Here is a 7855-nt window from a genome sequence, read left to right on the forward strand (position 1 = left end):
GTTTGGATCCCGAAAGGGAAGTGAAGTCTGATGGACTTTGGGGAATTTGGAGACTTGTCAAAAGTATGGGTGCATTTCATGGGGTGCATCATGATGGACAAAATCATTGCCTAGTGGGTTAGTGAATAATATGGACCCAAATCCCCCTTCCTATGTTAGGTAACTAGATTCAATTTACTTCAATTGGTATTAGATTTAATTTTTCCTACAATTGGTATCTTTAAGCATCTAGTTACTCTTCATGCCTAGGTTTGCATTTGCATGCTTATATCATTTGTCATGCATACACTAGGTATATCATATGGTAGGCTTGCTTGGTTTCATCCTTATTCCTTGGAGCAATCCTACATGGTGTAAAATTGCTTAGAAGCACGGTACATAGCTTGTCTTACACTTGTTTATCTAATACGTGCCAAAGTCCAAATTGTAGATAATCTCTCCCGGGTATCACCTTCGAAAATGACTCTCGCATTCATTTGATGTCATCTTTCAAGTGGTATTTTTGGTTCTAAAATCTATGTGCACGTTTCCTACAAGTATTCCACACTTGTGAGCACAAATTTAGGGGGAGGTTACTCTACAAGTTGGATGCTTTGAGACTAACATCTTTTCAAGCTTATTATGTGTGTAGTAGTCTCATTGCAAGGAAAATGGAGTCCCCGGAGTTGAGCATCGTACTTCAAATATCCACCACCTATTGCAAGTGGTAGAAATCAAATTGGTTTCCACATGTTGTATTTCTAAACCAATATCATCATGTTGATTTCATTTTGATATATGCTTTCTCCATGCATTATATAGATTAAATTCCCTTGAGCAATAATTTGCCAAATATGCATATGCCTTATTTTCTACCATATGTATGCATATATTTAGGGGGAGCTTAATCTATATAATGTGAGAGTCAAATTTCGTGACCTATTCACTCTACACACAAAGGATCACAAAGTTTGACCCTCCCTTGTGCCACTAATGTCTTTCTTTTTGGTGTTTGATTCCAAAGGGAGAGAATTTAGAGGACCAAAAGCAAGCTTTAATTTGTAGTAATGGTCCGAGAAAGGGAGAATATTGGATTATGGATTAGCCTATGTAATGGGGAGAATTTGTAGGAAGCAAGGCTTAAATCCATAATACCACATGGGGACATTTGCAAGGGCAAGATAAGTTTTTATATAGTCTTACAAGTAGTATCTTTTAGCATCATATAATCTTGCCCCTTGCATTGCATTGCATCCTAGCAAGTAGGTAGTTTTTAAATTTCAAAATTTTATTATTTGCTTGCTTTGGTCGTGTTGTCACCAATCACCACAAAGGGGGAGATTGTAAGGAAAATGGACCCTAGGCCCATTTACTTTGAATTTTGGTGTTTGATGATCAACACAACCAAATTGGACTAATGAATTTACAAGTGATTGTTTTGTAGTCCAATAGGGTGCAAGACGTGACTTGGACGAAGGTGAAGTGATGATCTGATGATCAACACTGTTATCAAGACCATAGAAGCTCAAGAGAAGACCCAAGACATCAAGCAAGGTCCAAGCACGAAGATAGGAACCAAGCCGTACGCAAGATCGTGAAGAAACGAGCTCGCAGAGGCGACCGGACGCTGGACCGGACGCTAGCAGAAGCGACCAGACACTGGACCAGATGCTCTGGTGATGAGGCTCGGCAAACTAGCGTCAGAAGCAGCGACCGAATGCTAGACTGGATGCTGGCAGCAAAACCGACCAGACGTAGGGGAGCAGCGTCCAATCGAGTATAGAGAGGTTCCAGAGCGGCAAAACTATGACCAGATGCGTCCGGTGGCAAGTGACCAGACGATGGCAGCGTCCGATCAGTGTTCGTGGTTTTAACGATCGAGACAACCGGATGCATCCGGTCAGGACGACTTCAGTGTCCAATCAGTAGCAGAAAAGTGGGATTTCATCCCCAACGGCTATTTTCTCAGTGGGGCTTATAAATACAACCCCCAACCAGCCATTTGAGTAAGGTGGAGCTGAGGAAACATACCAAGGGTATTGATACAACATTTTAGTGATCTCCACTTGCATAGAGCTTAGTGATTCATTAGGTGATTAGCGTAGGTGCTTTGCAAAGTGCTTAGGTTGATTAGACCACCGCTCATGCGCTTGCTCTAGGTTTAGGCCTAGTGTTTAGTGAGGTTTGCGTACCTCTTACCACTCGGTGCTTGCACGCACTGTTGTTGTACATCGGAGGGGCTTGTAGTCTTATGAGATCACACCAACCGCGTTTGTGGTGTGGCCACCACTGTGTACTGGAGGGAACAAGGCCCATGGCGTTTTGGCCGGAAGCTTGATAGTGAAGATGGCGGGGAGTATCCGGGAGAGGCTTGCCGAAAGGCACGTCGGAGACCCACTTGCACATGGGGAAGACCCAAGGCTATCCACAAAGTTACCTGATCGGGAGCTTGGCCCTTGCGAGGGATTCCTTGCGAGGAGCTCCAATGAGGACTAGGGGGAAGCTTACGTGCTTCTCGATACCTCAGTAAAAATACCGGAGTCGCCGATGGGAGTTTGCATATCTCTACCTTGCTCTTTAGCTTCCGCATTTACATTGATTGCATTACTCCTTTTGCGGTAGACATAGCAACACACTAGTAAAACCATAGTTGCACATTTAGATAGTTTATCTTTTGCATAGGTTTTGCTAAGGTTAGAAAAAGAGGCCATAGTTTAGAGTTAGAATTTTAAGTTGCCTAATTCACCCCCCTCTTAGGCGTCACGCCCCCCCTACACAGGTACCGACGTCTACCATTTCTGAAGAAGGCAACACAACCTCCCACATGCATCTGACATTCTACAGTGACATCAACAATGTTGTAGGCACCTACCATTATCTAGTACCTGCCGACATGGGCAACAGAGCCCAGTAACATACGTACCATCACCCTCTCACTTGTAAAGCCATCCCTTTTATCTATAAAAGGGGATGTGCTCCCTCCAACAAAGGGGGCCTTTTGAGAGCCTTCCTTAGATTCATTAGATCAACCAAGTTCACTAGTCCACAACCGTAGAACTACTGGGTTTGGACCTCAAGCACACACTTGAACACTTAACTCATAGCGGAGCTCCTGTTGCTCTCGGCCCTTTCAACCAGAACCGACTGGACCTCTTGAACACCCCATCTTTCTCCTTCTCATTTGTAACCCCACTGCAGACTTCAAGCACCTAGGCTCAAGAATAAAGTCACCGACTGACTCAAACTGGACATAGGGCATGTTTCCTGAACCAGTATAAACCCTATGTCATTGAATGCTAGGCCACCTCCGATCACAACGTACGGCAAAACTACAAATATTTACTAGTTGGTCACATTCTGCACTGACAGTTGGCACCGTCCGTGGGGAGCACACTATACGTTCAACACTTTTTGGTCATCGGATGGCCCACTTTTCTGCCACCCTCGACGTGGCGGGCTCGGGCGATATGATTCACTTTGGCTCACTAGAGTTTCACGCACTCTCACCAGCTAGGATGTGGGTTCCACCCATCTTCGAGCCATCCTAGGCCTTCCTCTTCAGAAGCCTAGACCTCGTCGCTGACCGGCTCGGCGTACTACACCTCTACGAGGAGGCTCACGTCCCGACACCCATCGGAGGGGCACCCTCCATCAACTCTAGGACACACGACTTCGACGACATGACATCTGCGCTTTTTTTTGAGCAAACTCTCTACTCAAACCCCGCTGTAAGTAATATGCGTACTATTATTTACTCTTTATTTACTATCTCCCACCAATCATCCAGAGGGACTGTATCGCCCACGCCACGAACACCGTATGATTGGCTCCCCTACGTCCGCACGTCCTCCATGAATGCGTACGCTCGGGGGCTCCGAAGGATGCTGGCGCCATCCCCCTCGCATATGAATTCATGGGGATGGCAGGCTACGCTCCCGCTACTTTCCACAAACTCCCGGATGACGAGGGCGAGAGCGATAGTCCTAGCATTGGCGACAGCTGGTGGTGGTTGTGGAGTCCGCACAGACTCACACCCCTTCGGACCCGTGTGTAGGGGCCCTCGTGTCTGCATAAGCGCATGCCGAGGAATTGTGACAGCGGCGACAGTACCAGTCGTCGCCTATGCCAGCATAGTCGGTATAGCATGTTGCGCCCCATGCGCATGACCCGACGGATGGCACCTGGGGTCATGCCCGTCAGGTCCAACATGACATCATAAACGATGGGAATGATCTCCCACAATTCGCTCGGGCTGGCCAGAACATCACCACTATGGCAATGCTTCTACGTGGTGTTCCCAAGCCCGTCGACCCCCAGGAGCGGACAGTCTACTAGAACCTCTGGGTTTTAGTAGAAGCCATCGCCATTCAATAGACGAAAAGCTCTATCTCATGACTCTGACTCGTGCCCTCTCTCCCCACCAGGGGGATAGAGACGCATCAGATGGATCGCTCCATTCGCTCGCCGCTACAGCCGTCAGGCGTGGCTCGGGGGGCGGCAGCCGCACCATGGTCCAACCCGGTGCCTGCTCCACATCGACCACCAGAACATGAGCGGCCTAATCAACACCAGGATGCTTGTAGCATCATCAACAACAGGCATCAGGCCCAACACGATGATGATGTCCACCGTACGGTGGTGGGTGACACGAATCTCGGCCGAACCATCGAGGGGAGCGGTGAAACGTGCCTAGACGCGCTCATCGGCTGGACGACTGGAGCCCTAGCCCTAAGGGCCTAGGACCATAGGCCTTCAGCTAGCATATCCGGAGAGCACCGTTCCAGCGGCGTTTCCGACCACCCACCCGCATCACCAAATACACCGAGGAGACAAAACCCAGGCATTTGGCTCGAAGACTTCTGGCTTGCCTATCAAGCTAGAGGAGAGGATGATGACCTTTTCATCATTCAGTATCTTCCCATTTGTGTGGGGGAACATGTTCGGGCATGGCTTGAGTTCCTCCAGCATGATAGCATCCGCGACTGGGTGAACCTCAAGAGGGTCTTTGTCAGAAATTTTCAGGGGACGTATGTCTACCTTGGAAACTCCTAGGACCTCAAGAGCTGCCAGCAGGAACCCAACGAGTCCCTACGAGATTACATCTGTAGGTTCTCCCAATGATGCAACTCGCTCCCTGATGTCATCGACGTAAACATCATCAGCGAATTCCTCTCCGGGATGAACTGCAAGTCCCCGATCCACAAGCTCGACTGCCTAAAACCCTGTACCACCCGTGACCTGCTCGACGTCGCCACCAACCACGCCTCTAGCGAGGAGGTGGTCGGAGCAGTCTTTAGTGGAGGCCAGGACAAAGGAAAGGCCAAGCGCATGGACCCAGTCGAGGGCCCCTCAACACAGAAGGGCAAGAAGAACAAAAAGGATCGGCGCCGATCGAACAACACCACGATGGTCGCCGCGGCTGATCGCATGGCCAAGCAGCCCCAACAGGGGCTGCCTGACCACTTCAACAAACTCATGGACAGTCCATGCACCAACCATGCCTACTCCATCAAACACCTCTACAAGGACTACGAGCTCCTCAAATGTTTCCTCCGATAGGCCGATGGGCCAAAGGAGGGAGATGGCAAAGAGGCGACAGCCAAGAAAGGAGGCACGGCTAGCAAGGACGGAGATGGTTTCCCCGATGCTAATGAATGCATCATGATCTTCGGCAGATCCGATGCCATCTGGTCCAAGCGACAGTGCAAGGTTCGCTATCGAGAGGCATGCACCGCTGAAACGGCCATCCCCTCCTTCCTCAGCTGGTTGGAATCTCCGATCACCTTCTATCAGAGGGACCATCCCTCCCATGTCATGAGACCAGGATGCTACCCACTCGTCGTTGACCCCATCGTCCGCAAGAAGCGCCTTACAAAAGTGCTAATGGACGAAGGCAGTGGCCTCAACATCCTATACATTGACACCCTCGATGCCATGCGCATCGCCCGATCGGAGCTCCGCCTGGCAGGCTCCCCCTTCCATGGGGTAATCCTAGGAACGCAGGCATACCCACTTGGACAGATTGATCTGCCTATCATGTTCGGCAGTCGGGCCAACTTTCGCTCGGAGGTCCTCACCTTCGAGTTGGTGGACTTTCCAGGGTCCTACCATGCCATCTTGGGGCGGCCATGCTATGTGAAATTCATGGCAATCACCAACTATACCTACCTCAAGCTGAAGATGTCAGGACCAAATAGTGTCATCACCGTGAGTAGCATCTTTTCACACGCCTTCGCATGCGATTGTGAGCACTATGAGCTAGCCATTGCGGTCATCAACTTGTCCGAGCTCCCACGGCTCAGGGAATTGTCAGCCCCAACAGTCCTAGACTGCAGCAAACCAACCTCCTTGGTGGCCTTCTATCCACTTGAGGAAACCAAGGCGGTGGGAATCGACCCCACTAACCCAACCAAGACAGTTCAGATTGGGACCCAACTCCTGGCCAAATAGGAATGCGAGCTCATTGACTTCCTGCACGACAATCACGATGTCTTCGCATGGCAGCCTTCTAACATGTCGAGCATACCGTGGGAGGTCACCAAGCAAGCACTGCACCATATCCCAGGCTCAAATGCCACCAAGCAGTGCCTATGTCGCTTCGACGATGAAAGGCGCGGGGCCATAGGCGAAGAAATCACCAAATTCCTGGTAGCCGGATTCATCAGAGAGGTATTCCACTCTGACTGGCTTGCCAATCCCGTTCTTATCAAAAAGAAGACCAGGAAGTGGAGAATGTGTGTTGATTATACTGGACTCAACAAGGCATGCCCAATTGATCACTTTCCTTTACCGCGCATAGACCATATAGTTGACTCCACCTCGGGTTGCGAGATCCTCTCCTTTCTAGATGCCTACTCAGGCTATCACCAGATCACAATGAAAGAATCCAATCAGCTCGCAACCTCATTCATCACCCCGTATGGTTCATACTGCTACGTGACCATGCCTTTCGGCCTAAAGAACACTGGTGCCACCCTACCAAAGGTGCATGCAGCAATGCTTCGCCGACCAAATCGACCCACTCGATCAGCCTGATCAAGCCAAGCAGCCGAAGCCAACAATCACCGTCTATGTTGATGACATAGTGGTCAAAATAGCTCAAGCTTGTGACCTGATTGCAAACTTGGCCGCAACATTCGCGAACCTCTGAAGGTTCAACATCAAGCTGAATCTCGAAAAATGTGTTTTCGGGGTTCTGAAGGGAAAGCTGCTTGGATACATCGTGTCTAAGTGTGGCATTGAGGCCAACCCTGAAAGGATCATGGCCATCTCCAACACGGGCCCCATACGCAATGTCAAGGGCATGCAAAGGCTCACCGGCTGTCTAGCTGCCCTGAGCCACTTCATCTCTCGGCTCGACGAATGGGGGATGCCACTCTACAAGCTCCTCAAAAAGACAGAAACCTTCGTCTAGACTGAGGAAGCCTAGTAGGCTCTCGAAAGCCTCAAAATGTCCCTAATGTCAGCCCCAATCCTTGTCGATCTAGAACGAGGAGAACCCCTCCTCCTTTACGTCATAGCAAGCAACCATGTGGTGAGCGCCTCCCTAGTCATTGAAAGGGAGGAGCCGGGACACCAGTTCAAGGTACAACGACCCATATACTTCATCGGAGAGGTACTTACTGACCCCAAGGTCTGGTACCCCTAGGTGCAGAAGCTCCTATACGTCGCGCTAATGGTGACCAAGAAGCTCCTACACTACTTCACCGACCATGAAGTTGCGGTCATCACTTCATACCCACTCGGAGACATCATCCGCAACCACGACGCCGCGAGATGAATCTCCAAGTGGGCACTTGAACTCATGGGCCATGACATCAGATATACCCCCACACCACTATTAAGTCTCAGGCTCTCATGGATTTTGTCACCGAAT

Source organism: Miscanthus floridulus, chromosome 18, assembly GCF_019320115.1.
Source record: "Miscanthus floridulus cultivar M001 chromosome 18, ASM1932011v1, whole genome shotgun sequence".
Classification (NCBI taxonomy): Eukaryota; Viridiplantae; Streptophyta; class Magnoliopsida; order Poales; family Poaceae; genus Miscanthus; species Miscanthus floridulus.